Source organism: Neopelma chrysocephalum, unplaced genomic scaffold (assembly GCF_003984885.1).
Source record: "Neopelma chrysocephalum unplaced genomic scaffold, ASM398488v2 Primary Assembly neopelma1_25, whole genome shotgun sequence".
NCBI lineage: Eukaryota > Metazoa > Chordata > Aves > Passeriformes > Pipridae > Neopelma > Neopelma chrysocephalum.
In genome coordinates this window covers 44,495,308-44,517,825 of record NW_020897694.1, presented here as the reverse complement: position 1 = coordinate 44,517,825, position 22,518 = coordinate 44,495,308, and the positions used below count along the sequence as shown (strand labels likewise).

Genomic DNA, 22,518 nt, shown 5'->3' with positions numbered 1-22,518 from the left:
TGAAACATTTCACTCCAACTTATTTTTTTTCATTCACTAAATTTAAAATGAAGTAAACATGATTTTATTATGCAGAGCTGAACAGGTAGCCTTAAACTTTTGTCTGTTTTATGCAATCCTTTCTCAAGAGGGCTACTTTAATCCGCTTTCAGTAGACAAAAAGGATGAACGCAATTGGTAACACAGAACTCTTTGAACATTTACATGATCTCAATCTTCAGAATTGTAGCTTTACGGCATGATGAATGTATCTTTGGTTGTTCTGAATAGTATTGCTTCCTACAGGCAAGAAGACCTGTTTTCATCAGGCCCCAAATGAGTTAAGCCTACTCTATATCACAAGGAAATAAAAAATACTCCTGGCACTTATATTTAATATTCTACTAAAAACCAGTTCTTTCAGCTACTTAGAATGTAGTTACTGATGCATAACATGACAGATTTCTCCCAGATATGCAAATCCCTTCACTTTAGCTGAGGGTTTGATTTACATAACCAAAGCATTGTTATTTCTCAGTAACCATACTCTAAATATGCAAATGTTGTATTTTGATTATTATAATCCTTCTGCCTTGATTGGCTTCTTTATTCAGAATTTCCAAGCTGTTTGCCAGCAATAAACAAACCGCCTTCTTTTCCTGTTCTCATCAGCTGAAGAAAAAACTTGAAAGCTAAAAATAAAGGGGTAAGATTTGGGAACACCCGGAGCTTTGCAAAAGTAAATACTACCAAGCTGCTTAAATGAAAAGTGCTGTGAAAGAAAAGCTGTGTTTATGGGGGCTCTATGTGAACATGTGTGTGTGTTCATGTGTGTGTTGTGCGCATGTGCGCGTAGATGAAGGAGCAGAACTTTTTGACCCAGTTCTTTCCCTCTTCCAGTCTCATTGCATTCCTTCTCACTCCTTGGATAATAACACAGAAAATTCTTTTCCAAATTTGTTTATATTCTGGATTTTATCCTTCAGCTTTTAGTTAGTCACCAGGGTAAGCTTGCCCTAAGAAAGTATTCTGGGTTAAGATTTTATTTGTTCTCACTGAAGGAATATCAGCTCTGCTAACTCAGACGAATGTCTAGGAAAAGAATGTTTGATATCAAATGAAAATAATATTTCATGGGCTGAATAACTACCAACCTGTAACACTCTTGCTTCTATTTTTTTTTAATCTCCTCTTCAAACTATAAACCCGTGCATAAAAGAATATGTAGTTGAATAACGAGAGACAAGGTTTGATGTCAGTGATAAGCTGAAAGCAAGACTGCTCTTGATAAGCATTTTTAATAGGTTCCATTGCAGAACAAGAAATTTAAAAATTCATAAATAGAGTACACAATGTTTTAATTGTATGCTGTATACTATGTCACTAGTTAAATATAACTCAGTATGGCTTTTTTGGTGGGATAAATATGCAGTCATCTGCCTATAAAGATGCTTAAGGGGAACTGACCTACAAATCACATCTCCGAAGTTAGCATGTCTCCAAATCATACTAAACATAAATAGCCTTAAATTGTAGTCCATACAATCTGATTAAACACGTTATGCTTCGTTATATGAGTCTTAGTTGGCAAAAATAAGCTATGTTGTTATGGAGACAGACCATGAAATTAGTTTTTGAAGCAAAATCTCAAAGTGAGTGACTTTGAATTATATTCACATTTTCAGTTCTTTCTCAAATACAGATTGATTTAAAAGAGGCTGGAAACTGTTTTGTGTCTAGGAGAAAAGGTGGCTGGAATCATCCAAACCTAATTAATTTTCTGATTGTGGAACTTAATCTGAATCATTTTATGTGCCCTTTCTTTTTTCTTTAACTTTGGTGAAAAGAGTAGATAAACAACTCTAATGAATTAACTGTGGTCATATGCAGTGCTTGCTTCAAGTCAGTTCTGGTGAATAACTAATCAAAATGCAGCTCAGGTTTGGGGTTTTTTTTTGATTGTTTTTTGCTGGGTTTTTTTGTCACTATATAGCATGACCTGATTCTTATCATTTGTGTGGTTTGGTCAAAGGGAACCAGATTTTGATCATGTACTTTCAATAAAGAAGTGAAGAATAAATGCACACATGCCTTCATCTGATTTCAGAATTGCTTCACTGGAATCCTGCCACTATAAACTAGTGGAAATAAAGAGTAGAATTCAGTCTCTTTAGCTAGGTGATAAGTTTAGTTATTTATAATAAAATAGTTTGAAATGTTGCTGCTTTTTTCTGAAGGAGTACAGTGAAATTAAATGACTTCCTTAAAATAGTTCTAGCCTCTAGGTAAAGAAATTAAAAAGCCCTGTTACACAATCTGTGTCTGTATTAATAATTTCCTTTCTTTTGACCCATAAGATTCTGCATTTCAAATGTCAAATATCAGCAGAATCCTGTCAGAATTTCCCGTGTTGAATTGTTCTTACATTTTAGGGACTTTTTTTTTTTCATTTTTGGTGAAAATATTCTTTATGGTAGAAGTCAATACACATACCTAACAGAATATTTCTGTAATTGTTCCCATGTAGATTTTTATTCTTTTGCTCTTTTTCATTGGATAAATGTTTTTTGATGACACTTTCTTTAGAGTAACACTTGTATTTCAGACCATCTAAGATAGCTGTAGAATTTCAATGTTTGTTTTCCTTTGCCTTTACAAGTGAAAGAATTGCAACCACTGTGATCAACTGAGATTTGTATAAGTATAAATAACAATGCAGTTATTTTGAAGATACATAGTACAAGCAATCAAAATAAAATCTAGGAAACTTCTTTCATTTTGTATGTCAAACCTGTAGTAATAAGAAATTACTAAGAACTGAAGCAAAAAAAATAGTGAAATTATAATGTTTTCCAATTGCTTTGTAAACATTTGGCTTGATCTTCAGAATCATTTGTGTGCATATATATTGTCTTGTCTGCTTTTTCAGTTACTATAAACTGTAATTTTCCACAAGAATACTTGAATGTCAGTTTTGAGGAGGTCATCTAGGGAAATGATGTTGAGGACAGTCTGTTTATTATAACTTCAGTCTGAATATGGGTTTATCTACAGTGGAAATGCTAGATTGAAGAGGACACAGACTGTTAATCGGCTGTGCTTAATCCCTGGCCTTTATCATTTGAATCTGTGGATTCTGAAGGAGATTGCTAACTCCTATCATAACTGGGGGAAAAAATACACACAAAAAGCTCATAAAAGACCCTTAATTTGTATTTCTTTCATGATAAACTTCAAAATTGCATTAATAGCAAAGCAAAATTAAAAAAAACAAAACAAACAAACCAAAACAACAAGGAACAAAACCCAACATGAACAAATCTTTTCATGTTTGTTTGTTTGTTTAAAACCTGCTCTGTTCAGAGGAAAGCAGAAAATGAAAAAGGTGACTTCTTGTTGTCTTTGCTTGATCGATAGTAAGCCTATATACTTTACTTATTTTGGCATATGGATAGAGGGTACATTTCACACCAGCGTGAAGCTACTTATCCTCTGTCTATCTGCTAGGGATTAACTAATGAAGTATTTAACATCTTCAGAGGTTTGCTGACTAAAAATCCTCTGTGATCTCTTGTTTCATTAACATCAGAATAAGTACAGCTGAAGTGACAACAAAAGGTGGTAGAACATGAAAGTTAGTAACGTTGAATGGGTTAGGTCATAATTTTTTCATTAGATTAGGGAAACAGAGACTATTGTCCAGGATTAGTGATATATATTTAACTGTGGACTACCAGGAAGAAAAAAGTCTTGTGCAAGAGCAGAGATCAACAATTTTCTTTCTCTGGGAGATGATGTAAAGGAAATGTAGCTGCAACTTTGGACTCTGTGTCTATTTGACTATGAAATAACAAAATGAAAAATTTAAACAAAGCTGATCAAGAACATGAGTCTTAAACTGTGTCACTTTTATATATTATGAAATATTAAATGTCTGCTTAATATATAAACAAGTGTTTGCAGCCACCTTCTTGTAATTGCTGTTGAATTGCAATGTCTTTAACTTGGAAAAGTATTTTTATCAAAATTATGCTAATAAAATGTAAATTATGAATATTTGATTTTTTTTCCCTTTTTCTTGGGGCGGAAAAAAAGTTTGTGTAAAGATTAGTCTCATCATTGCAGCTGTTTAATCCCATACAAAAAAAATGTAAGCTAATCAATGACTTCTTTATTAATATGAGAAATAAGGGTCCATACCTAAAAATAGTAATATAGAGAACAAGATAGGTACAATATTTTACAACATTATTTTTATTGAATTATTAGGTGTTGATAATAATAGTAGTAACTTTTCATTTCCAAATAACCCCAAAGTTCTATACAATACATTCTTCTAAACTGTATGTAGTTTTAAGTTTCAGTAGATGCATATGTGGCATTGATCAGGTAATCTTAAAATTGTAATTGTTCTATTACCTCTTCACTACATTTTTTAAATTTAAGTAGCCACTTAAGAAATCAAGGATTCATGTATACAACTTCAAGAAATTAAGAATCCAGTATCTCTTGTCTATGTGTTTACAGTTTTGATTCTTCCTCAAAATCTTTATTGCATGTTTTTTAGAAGTGAAATATAATTTCTGTAATAGGTATAGGAGCATAGAGTTTTAGTTATGTTTTCTGATGTAGTTTTAAAAGCAAATTAAATAAATTTATTTACTTTTTAAAATATTGTAAAACATTAAACATGTAAAAATATTTTAAAACATATTCTGTACTTTATTTAATAGATGATAAAGTTTAAACAGTTTCATATTGTAAATAATGTTGTTCTGAAATGAACTTTTATAACAAAAGTTTTTTCTCAGTTTCAGTATTATCACAGATTTTGTCAATGACCGGTTTATTTTTAGCTCCCACCCTTTCAGTCAATTCTTTGTTTACTTAGGAAAAATAAAAAATTAATTACTAAAATTTTCTTATTATTTAAATGCATTTCAGCTTATAAAAACATGTATAAAAATTACACACAATAAGTTATATCCTTTTGTAAAATGTTTCCAGAGTGAGAAGGATTGATAGTAGGGAACAATTACAGTACAAAACAGTGTTTTGTTGTCAGAATTATTACGTATAATCCCAGTTGAACATAAACATATACTTTTTAGTGTCAGAGAGAAAATCGCTCTCCATTGTGAAAGATAAACTCCCCATTGTGTCAGAGTGCCTCAAGCTAATTCTTTCACTGTTAGGGTCCAATATATGCCCTCCTCCTAATCCAGAAATATTGCAGCATCTGTGAGAAAGAAGAAGGCATATGTCTGCCTATCCTCTGCCTACCAGGATAAAGCTGTGGGTAATCCAGGCCCTTATTTTACATGCTTGCTTTTAACAGTCACAAATACCTTCTGACACCAAAGAACAGGACTCTAATCTAGATGAAATAAAGTTCTTAAATCCTCACAGATAAATTCAGATTTAGTTGCTAATTTCAAAATGCTGTCCTTCCCTCCAGGAGCTGCCCATTCCACAGGCACTTTACAGGATTGCACCCAAATGGCCTTTTCAGGAACTGATATGCAGTGAAGCCTAGTGAGAAGACTCAGCATTCAATATGACTTTATCTAATCCAACCAGGATTTTTGGCACCGTTTCCTAGAGTCTCATCATTGCCTCGTATTGAAAAACCTTTTAGAATCGGGGGGAATGTTCTTTAAAACACAATGAATTAATATTTTTTTCTGCAAAGGCAAATTAATGTTATCATCCTTTTAAGTCAAAGAACAGTACCTTTGGAATTGTAAAGGGTGTGCCATTTGGCTTAGTGACGCAAAAGAAAAAGTCTTTAGTCATGTGGGTCGTGATCTGTCATGAGACAGATCAGATAGGCAATTTTATTTCCTTCTGCCCATTGACTCCCACTTGTCTCTTCAGGGCACTTTTTGTTTTGGTTTGGATTTTTTCCTGTTTGTTGCTTGTGGTTTTTTCTGTTTTGTTTTTTGTTTGTTTTTAAATGGAGCTTTCCTCTTCCCTCCTGCAAAATATGTCTTTGTATGCTGCTGCTTTTCACTTTGCGTCTTCTTGCTTTCTGGCATAACACAAATCGATGTGACACCTGCTAATATTGAGACAGTGCCTCTTTCCTAGGGCAGTGCAGTGGGTCCTTGGCAGGCTTCTGAGTGGGGAATAGTGTGGAATACGCACAGTTGGATCTTATCAGTGTCTTGCTATACCATTTGTATTAGCTTTGATTTCCTATAAAGGCTTGTGATCTCATTGGTCTTCCTTCAGGTATTTTTTGCGTAGATCAGAAGGTTTTGAAAGTTTTTTGTATCTGTTAATTCAAATTTGGTTCAGTCTCCCTTACCTTGCACGTTAATTGCACGTTCAGACAAAACTGACACATGCTGAATGTCTCAGCTAAATCACAGTTTGCATCTGTGAAAACACTTCAAGGAATCGTCACCACATCAATGTGATAGCCATAGATAGTGTGTGAACCAAAAATTTACAGTTGTCTTCTACAAATGTTTAGGCATTTACAAAATAAGTTAACACAAATTTGAAATAAAGCAACTGCTCATCATTTGCTTCTCGGAATTCCTGACAAAATTGTGGACAGATGAAATGAAGACAAAAAACTTTCCCGAACTTAGTACCTTTTTGCACAGTACTTCGGTTTGCCATCCTTTTTAGAGGGAAATAATATATTTGGCCTTTATGTCAGTGCTTCTTGTTTATGATTCCAGATAAAATTCTCAGAATGGCATATAATCAGTTATGTATGCTCACATTTTATGATAGTATTAGTTGAATGTATTAGTTGTAATCCAAACAGAACAAAGGAAAAAAGGAAAAAAAGAAAGTGAATGATAGCAAATTTCATTTGTGTTTGTGATATTATCATTGTCTCAGGGAATATGGATGAATTTATATTCTTGGGGTTGAGGGCTTTCTTAATCTGGAAGTTGTTCCTGGTGCCCAAAGAGGCAAACAATAAGAAATAATTATTATGAAACCGTGAAAATGAGCTAATGCAAATAGCTATCTGGTGCTGATGTGTTAAAAATCCATTACAGAAATGTTATAATAAAAGGAAAATTTTTCTTTTAGAGTTCTTGCTGTAGGCAAACTTGTAGTGAAGAGTAAATTTGCTTGTGATGCTAAGCCAAATTCCTACACTATATATAGGGAATTTTAGTTACAAAGGGAGTTTCTGGTGCCTTGTTTCAAAATGCCTATTATTGCTGGGTTGATGTTAAATGGATTTTTAATTGACAGGGTGTGACATATTTAATCTAATGGAGAGAAATTACTTTGTGCTGAATCAAATGACTATCCAATTAGTCACTGGTAATGTTTACAAGCCATCATAGCTGGAAATCATGGATACATTGTCTGTTTTATTAGATATGCAGTAGGGCAAATGAAAACCCAATCCAAATATATACATTTCATCTCCTTGCAAATAAATTAGAATCAAATTATCTTTTTATGTGGTATTTTTAGTGTGTCTAGGAAATTTCAAAAAATCATTCTGCATTTGTAATACTGCCCTCATGGCTGTGCTTTGGCTGGCTCTTCATGCTTAATTCAGACAGCAGAGGGAGCACAAGCTATCAACAAACTCATTTTTTCTGTCCCTGGGCATCACTGAGAGCGACACAAATAATTCTGGTGAGTGCAGTAATAAAACATGCAAACAGGTGCTGATTTTTGCCCTTTAAACAGATAGGAAGGGATAAGATTCCATCTTTCTTAGGGTTAAAGTTAATAAAGTTGCCAGCGTTGATTGTATTTTGTGGACTGATTAATTTATATAAGGGATAGAACCTATCCAACCAAAACATGCACTCACACTGACAAATTTGCACAAAACTAATTTTCTATTATAAAATAGTACAATGTTAGATGAGAATCATACTGGCAATGCACGAGTTTGTAATTGAATAGTACTTGCTTTGAAATTCTTGCAAGGCATTAAATGTCAGAATTGATTCCAAAGTAGAGAATTTGATATGTTCGGTTTTGGTGAGTTAGTAGAAACATTCCAACATAAAAAAAAGGAATGATTCTGTCCTTCCATTTCATAACCAAAAGGTAGACAAAGGCAGATTTTTTTGAATTATTGCCATTGTCTTTCCATTTTCTGTATTATACTTATAGAGCTGAATAAAGTGCCAAATGTGTTTTCTGTCCTTTTATTTCACTGAGACGAAAATGTTAAGCATGCTGAAGTTTCATTCTCGCTTACAGGATTTTTAAAGTTTTCACTGTCACCTTGTTGGAATTAACAGTACAACTAAGCTATACTAAGTCATACAAAACATCAAATTACACAAATTCTGTAGGGCTTCCCCTCCAAATGATCCCCTGCTTTCAGGGATCATTTATCTGATTCAAAAAGATTGCTACTTTTATGGTCTTGAGGATTTGAGATTCTTTTGTCATCTACCTAAACCATTGACCTTGTTCTGCCTTCAGGGATTAGATGCAATAGGGTGAGTTGAAATGGATGTCTAGGGTGGGTCCTTGGGAGTTGGATCAAATCAGATATTTACTGTGATGATGCATAAAACCATCCCTGTGGATTGATTGCTATGCTTTGTCACTAGCAATTACCTCAAAGTGTACTTAAGTCAAAAATGACACAAAAATTGTACAGAAGGAGCAGCTCAGTGTGACAGTCTTTCATTGGGAATACTTTAGTGCAAACAGATTGATGAAACAACTGAAATACAAATAAATGCAGTACTGTGAACTTAAAGAATGGGAAAAGTTTCTAAAAGTCATACTGTATGGTGTATTCTTTATTTTCATTATCAAAGGGTTATCTATAATGCCTTCAATGTTATTCCCACAACTAAACTGTACTACATGGATTAAATAGGTAAATTTTTATTCTTAACTGTAGTCATTTTCACAATAAAATGCTGAGGGATGCTTAAGCCTTATTTCTGCCATTTACTTGCAGCACTTTCCATATCATTGCACTGTACTGTAACCTCCAAGCAAACCTCTGGAAGGTACAAAGGGCAATAGGTTTGGGTACCATTTTACCATGATGAATTTAAAGATTTGGGTGAAGAGATTTAAAATTACAGCATCTAGAAATTTGATAGAAGACTAAAATCTTGCTATCAAAGTTTGCATTTAATTCTTTACTCTCAATCTTCATAGAGTAGTCAGAAATGAGACAGCAGATAGAATTTTTTCAAGAGATAAAAGACATACAGAAAATAAGATTTATGCCAGAAGATCCCAAGGTATTTAAATTCTGAAAGATAGGGAAGACTTTGTGATATAAGCTGCCAGTATAAAGTATTTAAACTCAGAAGGGATCAGATAAATTACTGATGAATGAAAAATAGTTGTTACTGTTGTGATGCATAGTTAATAGATTTCTCTCATAAAGTTTACTGAAAAGATGAAGTCAGAAATGGATTTTGGAAGCAAGTATACTCTTTGCATATACAACAAATGGCTTGAAATGTTTTTGTGAGTCCTTTGATTTTCTTCATTTCTCAACTAATAAAGAAATTACTCCTAAGTACAATAAAACATGTTTGCTGTAGCATATCTGCCAGCTGGCTATGACCTAGCTGGCAAAACCCTTGTAGACCACTCTGAAATGAATACTTTGCATGACCTATAAACATCCTCCTGAGAATGGACCTAATGGGTTATATACTTTTACACTGGGTCCAGCATTTCAGGAATGCCAGATGCATTCTTTATGCACAGAACTTGTTTAACACCCTTTTCAATCAGCTAAGACTGTGTAGATCAAAGACCCTAACCCATGTAGACTATTTTCACTTTCTGGTGGTGGCTAAACCATCCTTCAGGGAGCAAACAATTACTTTTAGTTTCAGAGCTTAATTTTTCAAAGACATTTTATTTTACATGCAGCATGATTACTTTGTGTAGAACTAGAAAATGCTGGGTTTGTACATAACCCACAAGGTGGTTTTTGAAAATACCACACCTTTCCCCAGTTTCCATTACCTTAATACAGTGTTTGATTGTGTATTCCCTGCGTTGCTTCCTGTGATCAGTTAGCTGTAACCTTGCCTTTAATCTGGACTTGATTTCAAAGTCTAAACGGTTCCATGGTGAATGTGTTACCTTGCTACTGGCAGGTGCCTTTCTCCATCTTCTCCACAACTTAGAATGACTGAAAAGACTTCAAACACAATTGGGCTAGAGCAGTATAAGAGACAGCTACATGAGTTGACTGTGCCCTTTCTTAGTCTATAGATGTCCTGGCTTTTAACTTAGATATAAAAAAACATAATTAAAGGATGCTAAAGCTGACGCATTTTATCCAAGTTTATTGTGAGTCTAAGGTACACACACTATGAACAGCCACAGTTTATCTAATGTGTTGTAATGGTTATGATTCACACCCTGAGAATTTAAACCTGTTGGCTTAAGTAATCGAGATGACATGTGAATATGTAATTGTTAATGTTATCTCTGCCATATCTGAAGGCAATGTGAATTTAAACTGAAACAGAATAAAGCAGCAAGGGATAGCGCCTTGTATGTTCACCACCATAATGCAAGGGTGAATCTTCCCACCCACACATGAAATACTGATCAGGTGAATGACAAGATTTTCTAGGATTTTTTTAAATGAATAATATGATTTTGGTAATTTGGAAACCAGAGATAGATTGTACCTGTGATTTGCTATATTTTTTGTGGAAATTTTAACCCAGCATTTATTAACACTTTTATTTTAGCAACACAAAGCATGACATACTCCTGCAGTCTTAATACCATTCATATAGAGCCTGTGATAATTCCTGAAGTTTATAAAGAAATAGTTTTAAGAGCTTAATATCATCATCATCATCATGGCTAGGCTTCGCGAACGAAGATTTGAGAAGGATTCTATCCATGCTTGCTACAATCACGCTGGTGACTAAAAAGGCCAATGCAAGACAGACAAGTCCGGTTGCAAAAAGCACAGCGGAAAGTTTCCTTAGGCGGTATTGGCAAGACACGGTTCTTTCTGCATTATCTTTTTTCCTCAAGAGTGATTCTGCATGCATTCTCAAAAGAAGCAGCAGCATTATAGATGGTGTGTCTCCATGTCTCCCGATTGGAGGCCAGAGTAGACCAATGATGATGATCAATATGGCAAAGGCTGAGATATTGTTTCAGAGAGTCCTTGTATCTCCTCTTCAAGGCTCCTCTCTTGCAGCAGCCAGTGGCAAGTTCACCATAGAGCACGATCTTAGGGAGGCGCTAGTCCTTCATCCTTGAGACATGTCCTGCCCAACCCAGCTGTGTTCTCAGCAACATGGCCGCAATACTCATAACCGCTGCCTGTTCAAGAACAGACTAATGTATCTGTTCTTGAGGGCTTTATATATTGTTTTCCAAAAATATACTGGCTTGCCTGTAGCCTAGAAAGTATGTACGCTCTCAGGAACTTTTCATGAACAATTAAAAAGCACTAACCTATTTGCCTGATAATTGCTTTGAAAATTACTTTCATATTTGATTGATATTTCCTGCAAAATTACCTGTGTACACTGATAATTTGCATTACACTCCAGTACTCCCTGCTGCACAATAGGGTAGCATAGATAAACTCTCAGGTAAGAGAGATAAGGACAAAGTCTACATTTTTGCTGAAAAGTTACATTGTATAGATAAAGTCACTGACTTATGAGTAGAGAAAAAAAAAGTGTTCCTTTATTCTCTGAAGAGGGCTGTCAGTGCTTCAACTTGGAGGAAAATATAAGGAAGCTGGTAGACTGCCCAATTCTCTACCTAAAGGAAAACTTCTGTTGAACACAGCACTGCTTATGATTTTACAGGGGATTTGTAAGCTCTATTAGATGTATAAGAACTGTATTTGTTTTCTTAAGTCCAGCAGACAGTAAATTGAATCTTGTGCAGTCTACTGTCAGAACACCCATTAAAGGAATATCTGATAGCAGCCAAGTCACGCAGTGTGCCCAAGTTAAATGCTTGGGATTAATGCCCTGGATGGAGAAAGCTGCTTTGGGGAGCAATCCAAAGCTCTAGCAAAGTGGGGAAATGGTAACAGTTAGCAAATGGCCATAACAATACATTTCTCTAGTTTGGACCTCACTGAGCAGGGCTGATTTGCTAGACAAGGTTACTGAAGGAGGAAGCAGCAGTTACTGCAAAAAAAGCAATTTTCACCATCACTGGGAAGCCTGGCCTCAATTCCTACCAGAACAAAGAGTACAGAGAGCATCAGTAATCCTCTCTGGTGAGACTGGACCGTAGCAAAGTAGATCTAAGCTAGTAAAGAAAACCTACATTTTTCCAGAAGTAACAGTACAGATACCAAAGGACAAATGGATAAAAACTGTTATGATAGGATACAGGCATTTCATTATGACCTTTCTCACTTTTTTTTTCCTTACTAGTACAGCATCTTCACTATTTCTTAGCTATACTCCTTTTAGTATATCTATCTCCTGTTTTCTCTGCACCAACTTTTCTGCACCAACTTTTAGCTTTTTATTTCCTCCTTTTTGGACTTGTATTCACAGGTCTGAATAGACCTATTTGGTAGTTTTTATTTCGTCTTTTAGTAAAGCAGTCTTTCGTTTAGCTGTAAGTGTATTCTTTTTATCTAGAAAAGTCATAATCTGTACTATAATTACGTGAGATGTCTTCTTAGGGTTTTATGTGCACAGTGATTACTTTTGGAGCAAGCTGTATGAGAGGACAACATTGACTTGTAAAAAATTTGCATCATACTCCAAAAATTTTAATATACTGCAATCAGTGGAAATGCATTCCACGCAATTTTTGTCTTAGGTTAAATGTATTTGTTTCAAGAACAGTTAAAATTGGCTTTTACATAAGCAAACACTCGGTATCTAATACATCCCAAGTGTGTATACACACACACACTCTCACATACGTATGTGAGTTTGTATACATATATATGTATATACATACAAATAAATGTATGTATGTGTAAATGCTGGACTTCCAGAGGGCAGATTTTGGCCTATTCAGAAGACTAGTTCAGAGTGTACAACAACTCTTGAAAACAAAGGGGTCCAGGAGGGATGACATGCTTCAAGAAGGAAGTCTTGAAAGCACAGGAGCAGGCTGTCCCAGTCTGCTGAAAGGTAAGCCGGCGGGGAAGACAACTGGTCTGGATGAACAGGGAGATTTTGAGATTTTGAAGCAAATTAGGGTAAAAAAGGGAACCTATCAATTATGGAAAAAAGGACTAGCTACTCAGGAAGAGTTTAGGAATAAGTTAGGTCATGTAGAAAGAAAATTAGAGAGACGAAGGCACAACCTGAACTTAATCTTGCCACTTCTGTGAAGGATAACAAAAAGTCCTTCTACAGATACATCAATAGCAAAAGGAGGGGCAAGGAAAAACTCCATTCTTTATTGGACATGGATGGGAATATAGTTGTCAAAGATGAGGAAAAGGCTGAGGTATTTAACACCTTCTTTACCTCAGTTTTCAACAGTAAGACAGGTTGTCCTGAGGACACCTGGCTTCTGGAGCTAGTAGACAGAGATAAGAATCTGAATAGCCACCCTGTAATCCAGGAGGAAACAGTCAGTGAGCTGCTGGGCCATTTGGATCTTCACAAGTCTATGGGACCAGATGGGATCCACCCAAGGGTGCTGAAGGAGCTGGTGGAAGAGCTCGCCAAGCCGCTCTCCCTCATCTACCAACAGTCCTGGCTCACTGGGGAGGTCCCAGATGATTGGAAGTTGGCAAATGTCACGCCCATCCACAAAAAGGGCCAGAAGGAGGACCCAGGAAACTACAGTCCCATCAGCCTGCCCTCAGTGCCTGGCAAGGGTATGGAGCAGATCATCCTAAATGCAATCACACAGCACCTACAGGATGGGCAAGGTATCAGACCCAGCCAGCACGGGTTTAGGAAGGGCGGGTCCTGTCTGACCAACCTGATTTCCTTTTATGATCAGGTGACCCACCTGGTGGATGAGGGGAAGGCTGTGGATGTGGTCTCTCTGGGCTTCAGCAAAGCCTTTAAGACTGTCTCCCACAGCATACTCCTGGAAAAGCTGGCAGCCCACGGCTTGGACAGGGGCACTCTGTGCTGAGTTAGGAACTGGCTGGATGGTTGGGCCCAGAGAGTGGTGGTGAACGGAGCTGCATCCAGTTGGCAGCCGGTCACTAGTGGTGTCCTCCAGGGATCAGTGTTGGGCCCAGTTCTGTTTAATATCTTTATCGATGATTTAGATGAGAGGATTGAGTTCACTATCAGCAAATTTGCAAATGACACGAAGTTGGGAGGGAGTGTCGATCAGCTGGAAGGCAGGAGGGCTCTGCAGAGGGACCTGGACAGTCTGGAGAGATGGTCTGATTCCAACGAGATGAGGTTCAACAAGGCCAAGTGCTGGGTCTTGCACTTTGGCCACAACAACCCCATGCAGCGCTACAGGCTGGGCACAGAGTGGCTGGAGAGCAGCCAGGCAGAAAGGAACCTGGGAATTTGGATTGACAGGAAGCTGAACATGAACCAGCAGTGTACCCAGGTGGCCAAGAAGCCAATGGCATCCTGGCCTGGATCAGGAACAGTGTGGCCAGAAGGACCAGGGAAGCGATTCTTCCCCTGTACTCAGTGCTGGTGAGGCCACACCTGGAGTGCTGTGTCCAGTTCTGGGCCCCTCAGTTCAGGAAGGATATTGAGGTGCTGGAGCAGGTCCAGAGAAGAGCAACGAGGATGGTGCAGGGACTGGAGCACAAGTCCTATGAGGGGAGGCTGAGGGAGCTGGGGTTGTTCAGCCTGGAGAAGAGGACGCTCAGGGGAGACCTCATTACTCTCTACAACTGCCTGAAAGGAGGTTGTAGCCAAGGGGGGGTTGTTCTTGTCTCTCAGGCAGCTATCAGTAGGACAAGAGGGCATGGTCTTAAGCTCTGCCAGGGGCAGTTTAGGTTAGATATTAGGAAGAAATTCTTTAGAGAGAGAGTAATCAGGCATTGGAATGTGCTGCCCAGGGAAGTGATGGATTCACTGTCCCTGGAGGTTTTTAAGATGAGACTGGATGCGGCACTTAGTGCCATGATCTAGTAACCACGGTGGTAGTGGATCAAGGGTTGGACTTGATGATCTCAGAGGTCCCTTCCACCCTGGCTGATTCTATGATTCCATGATTTATTTGCCAAATTTCTTTGTATCTAATGCATTCTTCAGTAATCTGTTTTAATGAAAGGCGCAACATGATTCCTTTTAGGGGCTGATTAGAGATTTCCATCTCAGAGAAGATCATAACTGTTTTGATTCTAAGTAGTTCACAGAATCACAGAATGTTTGTGGTTGAAAGTACATCTGAAAATCTTCCTAGTTCAACCCCCCTGCTAAAGCAGGCTCACCTAGAACAGGTTGCACATGATTGTGTCCAGGTGGGTTTTGAATATCTCCAGAGAAGGAGATATTCCACAGCTTCTCTGAGCAGGCTGCTTCAATGCTCTGTCACCCTCACACTAAAGAATATATATGAGGGACTCTTTTCCATTTGCGTTTGAACATATCAACTTTGCAGTTATTAATGACCATTTATTGCTGTGGTAATTAGAAACTTCTCATGTTCTTCTTTAGGCGTCTTGCATATTCTGTTTCTTGAATTTTTCATTCTCATTCCTCTCCCATTGTGGTATTAGGCAGGATGCAGTCATGGCAATTTCTTTTGCTTGATTGTTTTCCTTCACTGATACATCATATGAACTTTGTTATAGAGACATCAGTAGCCCCTGGAGTTTTAAAAAGCTATGTCTTACATATTTTCTATCTTGTGGACTTTTTTTCCCCTCAATTCATTGGCTTCTTTTCCAGTATTTCTGGTTGGACCATTTGAAAGTAATACTACTGCACTGTCTTGCACACAGTGGCTGCCTGTCCATCAGTAGCCACCTATTCATTCTTTTCTTTACTGTTTAGCAATCCAGATCAATGTTCCTGTTAAAAAAAAAAAAAAAGACTTATCAAGGTTTTTTCTTTATCACTGCTAATTGCCTACTTACCTATTGCACAGTTACAGCACTGCATTCACTGGAGTTTCAGTATCAACCTGTACACTTGAGATTTCACTAGAGAGCACATTTAGGCCTTTGTAAAACAGATATCTTCCTTAATTAACCTAAATCAGCTTAGCAATTATTTATTTTTTTTTACCTCCATTTCTTCAAACAAAGGCATGTAAGTAACTGGAAAAAACTAGAAATAAAATGCAAGTGTTGTTTTACTGTTTCGAGTAGCTTCACTATAAGAAAGAACCTCCACTCCTTGATCTGACTCAATACAATCACACTTATGTTCTTTTTCTATACCCATCCTGTAGATAAATAGAATATTATTAGCTCTTTAGAGCTGTCAGCATAGCACATTCATAAGCAATAAATAGGTTTAAAGCTTTTAAATTAGCTGACTAACATCCTCAAAGCCTGCAGAGCAGCATTCAAGTTGAAGGATTTTCTGTAATTTAATTTATTCTGTCTTTTTCTTAATGAACTCTTCAATTTGCTGTATTTATATCTGTATATATATATCTGTATATATATATGTATTTATATTCCCTTCCCCTTCCCCTTTCCCTTTTTTATTCTTATCAGTCAGGGCAATTCAGTCTAGTAACAAAATCCTAATGGAAGTGAAAGGTTATTGCTCCTATCAGTAAACTATCTATCTATGGTGTGCATTAGTGTAATGCAAGTCATTGGGCTCACAGGGTTTTATAATATAAAATATAGTAGTAGATACTTTGTGAATATGTTGATTTAGATTTTATTAGAACTTAAAACTCTTCCTTTGACACTCTCGAATTCTTCCTCAAGTCCATTTTTTTTTCTGTTTTGCCAGATTGAACCTTCTTTTAAGATTGAACCTCTTTTTTTGGAATGCAAGTAAACTTCACTGTACTCAGTTCTCACTGGATTTCTTGGGTTGGAGTTTTATTGTTTTTGGGTTTAGTTTGTTTGTTTGTTTGTTTTTGTTAATACTAAATAGATAAGAGTTTCTTTCCTGACAATTTTTATTGTTCAGGTTTTATGCTTTACTCCAACCTAATACAAATATTTAATTCATTGAAGTGCATGGAGTACATGCCTAGTAGTGGAACAGAAGCTGACCAAGGGCTGATGGGTCAGGATTAAAGAGGTGACAGGGACAGGCGACATCATAGTGGAGGTCTGCTACAGTCCCCCCAGCTAGAAAGACCAAGTAGATGAGTCTGTTTACAGACAGAGAGGAGCAGCTTCACATTCACAAGCCGTGGCCATCATGGTAGACTTCAACCACCCTAATATCTGTTGGAGTGGCAGCACAGCAGAGCACGGTCAATCCTGAAGGTTCCTGGAATATGATGGAGATGACTTCCTTCTCCAAGCGATAGAGGAGCCAAAGAGGAGAGGTGCTATGCTTTTCCTTGTCCTCACAGTCAAGGACATGCTCTTGGGGAATATGAAGCCCAAGGGCAGCCTTGGCTGGAGTGACTATGAAATGGTGGAGTTCAAGATCCTTAGGGCAGTGAGGAGGACACAGAGCAAGCTCACTACCCTGGACTTCAGGAGATCAGATTTTGGCCTCTTCAGGGATCTGCTTGGTAGAGTAATATGGGTTAAAGCCCAGGACAGAAGCTGATTAATATTCAAGCTTCACTTCCTCCAGACTCAGGAGCAATACATCTCCAAAAAGAGAAAGTCAGGCTGTTTGAATAGTATAATTTCTTTACTGCCAACAGCTCTTATGTGGACCACAAATGCTAAATTCTGTGAGCAAAACACTACTACCACCATGTATAAAAAGAAAAACATAAACTCAAAAGAAAATAATGAAAAACTTTTCATAATATAAGTTAGAACGAACTTTTAACTTGGTTCTGTGGAATCACCATATCCTAATTTGTATATATTAACAGATGAAATTGACAAGAACAGAGAAATTTCCTTCTGCCTGCCCTGGTCTGCCTTCTCTGGTATTTAGTATTATGAGAGCTCCTGCATAGCAATAATAAATAATAGTCATTTGAGTAACAAAAAAAAACCCAAACCACCAAAACAAAACTCACCTTGTTTCTTAGACATTTGTATATTTGGTCTCCTATTTAGTCTCTATGACTCCTTGTCTTTCACAGTGTTCCCAAATCATTCCATGTCTTGTGTGACAATTCAGGGCAGCAAGAGATGTTTTCATTTTGGGTACTCCTGATTTGCACGCCAGCTGGGCTGGACTGATTATTATGGTCGTGCTGGTTGGGCTGCCAATTGTTGAAGTAGAGAAGGTAGTGTTCATGACTCAGTCCTTGTTTTCCTCAGAGGCAACATCAGTTGCTTGATGGAAAAGTTGTTATTTGTAAAGAATAACATATGTACTCTAGTATAAAAGAACACCAGAATATGTCAATATGCATGTAATACAAGGCAGTATTGGTTACCACTAATAACTGAAAGCAGCAGAACTCTCATGGACTAAATTTATTCTTTGATTGTGATGTGAGAACAAAACTATCACATGAATAACAATATTAGATACAGAACAGAGCTGAAAGGACTCTTATTTTCTCTTTTACAGCCTTAATTAAAGCAGCGGAGTGAACTCTTTCGCATAGAAAAGAGTTTTAATGGTGAAATTAGAATAAGAAAATATTTCTTGACTTTCTATATGAGACTTCCAGTGTGATCTAAGGATAAATCCTTGTTAAATGTTGAACTCAAAGTTTGTTTATTACTACCGCCTATTTTGATACAAAGGTCTGGCACAACTACTGTTTTCTTATTATATTATTCTTGACCAAACTGAACACAACAATAATTCCAATAATGTAATTATTTGTCAGGTGCTTTGGAAAATTCATTTTAGCTATATTACATTTTCAGATATAGTTCTTTTTGTAGCAAGTACCAAGTATGAAAACAAACTTAACAAACGAAACCACTGTGGGCATACCAGCTTCCTCCAAGGCTCATGAGGATGGTAACTTTGTAAAAATATTCAACTCAAGGTAAAGAGGAGAGTAGTCTTCTTTAATTTGTATTTTTTTAACAATTAGAAAAAATAAAAATAATATTTAATAAAATAAACCACATGATAGCTTAATTTCTTGTAAATAATAATAATTGACAGTATTGGAAAGTCATTAGAAACCGATTACTCTGTGTGCAGGTATTCATTTAAATGAATGCTACATTTGCCTTGCTTGTACCTGACAAAGAAAGCCTGTATTGTTTCATTAAATTGTAAAAAAAAATAGTACATTTTTAATGCTGAAGCAAAAAGAATTCTTTCTTGCTGCAGGTTGTTTTTTTTTTACCCTGAGTAATGATTACTGTTTGATAGTATCAAATTGCTATTAAAAGCTCAAAGAAGATGCCTCTAAGAAGAAAAGGATCTGTTAATTGGAGAATTTAAGTTTCTTCATTTTGTTTAAAAAGACTTCACCTAAACTATATGTTCTTGCCACTTACCATACCTAATTAGTTTAAGTAGGAAGAATGTGATACAATTTTTTTGCTTCTAGTCACCAATAAGCCTGTTTGGTTCTAGTGCAGGGATCTCTGTATGCTGCTACTTCCCACATTGCAGAAAACCTCTTAGGGACTCATGGAAGCTGTTTTACTTTTCCCCATATTTGAAATTTCTGTGTGTTGCCTGGATTATATATTTATTAATATAACCTTTGTTTTATAAGAATGTTAGTCATCTGAAAGCTAATTTGCATTTTAGTATTATGGGGATGGTTTTTCCATTTTCTGTCTAGCCAATTCTTTACCACCTGGTACTGTAATCTGTAGGGTTGGTTGTTTTAAATTTAAGTAGTTGGCTGAACAGCCAAAACTGAGCTGTCAGTTTTAAGAGAATTGTAGATACATGTTTTAAAGCTAAACTACTTAGTGAGGGCTCATACATCCTGCCTGTCATTGATGGCATAGGTTGCTTTCTGGAGAGGCTTCTCCTCTCTGGTGCCCATTGAGGCTTCTTTTTATTTTCCTTTTTAGGGGTCTAAGTTAGGTTTTGAAAGACTTTGTGCAGCTGCTATTTGTATTACTTGGGCTTAGTTCTCTGCTCCCTAGTTCCCTGTTATATTTCTAGTATTACACAGTAAATATTTACATCTGTGAATAATTACATTGATTTCAGGTTATTCCTAGTAATTTAACGTGTAGTATATGGGAAGAGAGCAGAAATCTCACTTTGAGTTTAATTAGGGGTAAACTGCCTTCACAAAGAATGAGTCATTGACATGTGTAGGAAAAAACCTACAGAATAGTTAAGGATGTGAAATCTGGAGCCTGGACTTGGAGCCATCCGTAGCTGTCACATTTATTCTCATGAAATTATATAATTTTGTGGGTTTCCAGTTGATTTGAATGAGAGCTTTATGCACTCATGTGTAGATTTCTGACTTTTATTGCTCTGTGGCTCTTCCTGATGCCTTTGATTACAGTATAAATTATGAAAATATTCCACTATCTCAAGTTTGCTTAAATGATTACCTTTCTTGTTCCTCTAGTGTCTATGACAAGGTAACCCACCTAGTTGATCAAGGGAAGCCAGTTGATGTAATCTTTTTGGATTTCAGTAAAGCTTTTAATACTGTGTCTTGCAGGATCCTTCTGGACAAAATATCCAGAACACAGCTGGGTAAACACATCATGTGATGGGTGAGCAATTGGTTCATGGGTCAAGCATATAGGATAATAGTTAATGGGGTAGCATCAAAGTGGCAACCTGTCACTAGTGGTGCTCCACAGGGCTCCATCTTGGGCCCTGTGCTCTTCAATATCTTCATAAATTACTTTGATGCAGGACTGCAAGGGATACTAAGTAAGTTTACAGATGACACAAAACTCAGAGGAGCTGTTGACTCCCTCGAAGGCAGGGAGGCCCTGCAGAGAGACTTTGAGAACTTAGAAGACTGGGCAATTGCCAACCGCATGAAGTTCAACAAGGGCAAGTGCTGGATTCTGCACCTGGGATGGGGCAACCCTGGATGTATATACAGACTGGGGAATGAGAAGCTGGAAAGCAGTGCTGTGGAAAAGGACCTGGGCGTCCTGGTCAACAGTGAATATGAGTCAGCAGTGCCCTGGCAGCCAGAAGGGCCAACCGTGTCTGGGGGGACATCAGGCAAAGCATTGCCAGCCAGTCGAGGGAGGGGATTCTTCTGCTCTGCTCTGCATTGGTGAGGCCTCACCTTGAATATTGTGTGCAGTTTTGGGCACTGCAATATAAGAAAGACATTAAGCTACTGAAGAGTGTCCAAAGGAGGGCAACAAAGATGGTGAAAGGCCTTAAGGGGAAGCCGTATGGGGAGCATCTGAGGAAACTTGGTCTGTTCAACCTGGAGAAGAGGAGACTGAGGGGAGACATTGCAGTATACAAGTTCCTCGTGAGGGGAAGAGGAGGGGCAGGCACTGATCTCTTCTCTGTGGTGACCAGTGACAGGACCAAAGGAAACGGCCTGAAGTTGTGTTGGGAGGTTTAGGTTGGAGATTAGTAAAATATTCTTCACCCAGAAGGTGGTTGGATACTGGAACAGACTCCTGAGGGAAGTGGTCACAGCACCAAGCCTGCCAGATTTCAAGAAGCGTTTGGACAGTACCCTTGGGCACAGAGCGTGATTCTTGGATATGGTCCTCTGCAGGGCCAGGAGTTGGACTTAAAATCCTTGTGAGTCCCTTTCAACTTGACATATTCTGTGATTCTGTGATTCTGTGGTTTCCTGTTCAGTTCCTGCCCTTCAGGTAATACAACTACTTTATATGATATCAGATGTAGCCCGGTTATTCAGTCATGTGTGCTATGTATAGACTTTGGTTACATTGTCCAGCACTTTCAAAAGTAAACTTGAAAGCAACTTTTGACCCATAGCCATCGCATTGTTTCCAGAATGAATTCCCAAGGGAACAGGATAGAAACTAATGAATTGCAGTGTAATCTGAGGCAACTAGAGAAAAAAGGAAGGTAGTCAAGAACAACAAGCATTTTTTTGTTTGTACACCACATCAGGGAGTAATAAAGGTCTTACTGGAGGTTTCATGAAGACATGGTTCACTATTTTTTATTACCTGAACTGTTAATTAAGCTCCTGTTAGTCTGACATGATGTGTGCTTTCTACACATTCTCTTCCAGTCATTTGTGGCAACTTTGGAAAGGGACTCTAATGCTGGAACTGTTAAGGGTTTCTTATATGAGCTTGTCATGGATTTAGGACCCTCTTCTGCTATTAAAGAAGCTTCTTCAAAATTCAATCCCTAGAAAATAATTTCTGTTTATCTATAGGTATCCCATTTATTTGGATGGACTACCAAAAGCAATAAGTTAGCACAAGTTGTGCAGTTTCTTCTTGTACTGATTTAATATTTTTCTTTTAAATTGCAGGTGGACTTGGGATAATAGTTCTCAATTAAACTCATGCTTTCCTTTGTATCATTTCTAGGTTTAAATTTGCAGCATATGTATCAGCAATGAAACAAGCAGAACCTGTATACATACTTAGGGTTTTTCATTCTAGCAGTGTTTTTAGAATAAACATGACAGTCATCCTTACAGGTCTTGCGCAAATCTCACATTATGTTTCATTGTACTGAGAGTAAAGCAAGG

The 22,518-nt window shown here is 37.2% G+C and overlaps 1 protein-coding gene across 2 annotated transcripts in view; it reads left to right on the top strand.

The window, feature by feature from the left end:
• Positions 1 to 22,518, top strand: part of NLGN4X (neuroligin 4 X-linked) — a 184,092-nt gene that overhangs the window by 55,969 nt on the left and 105,605 nt on the right. The gene's annotated exons all lie outside the window — the stretch shown is intronic.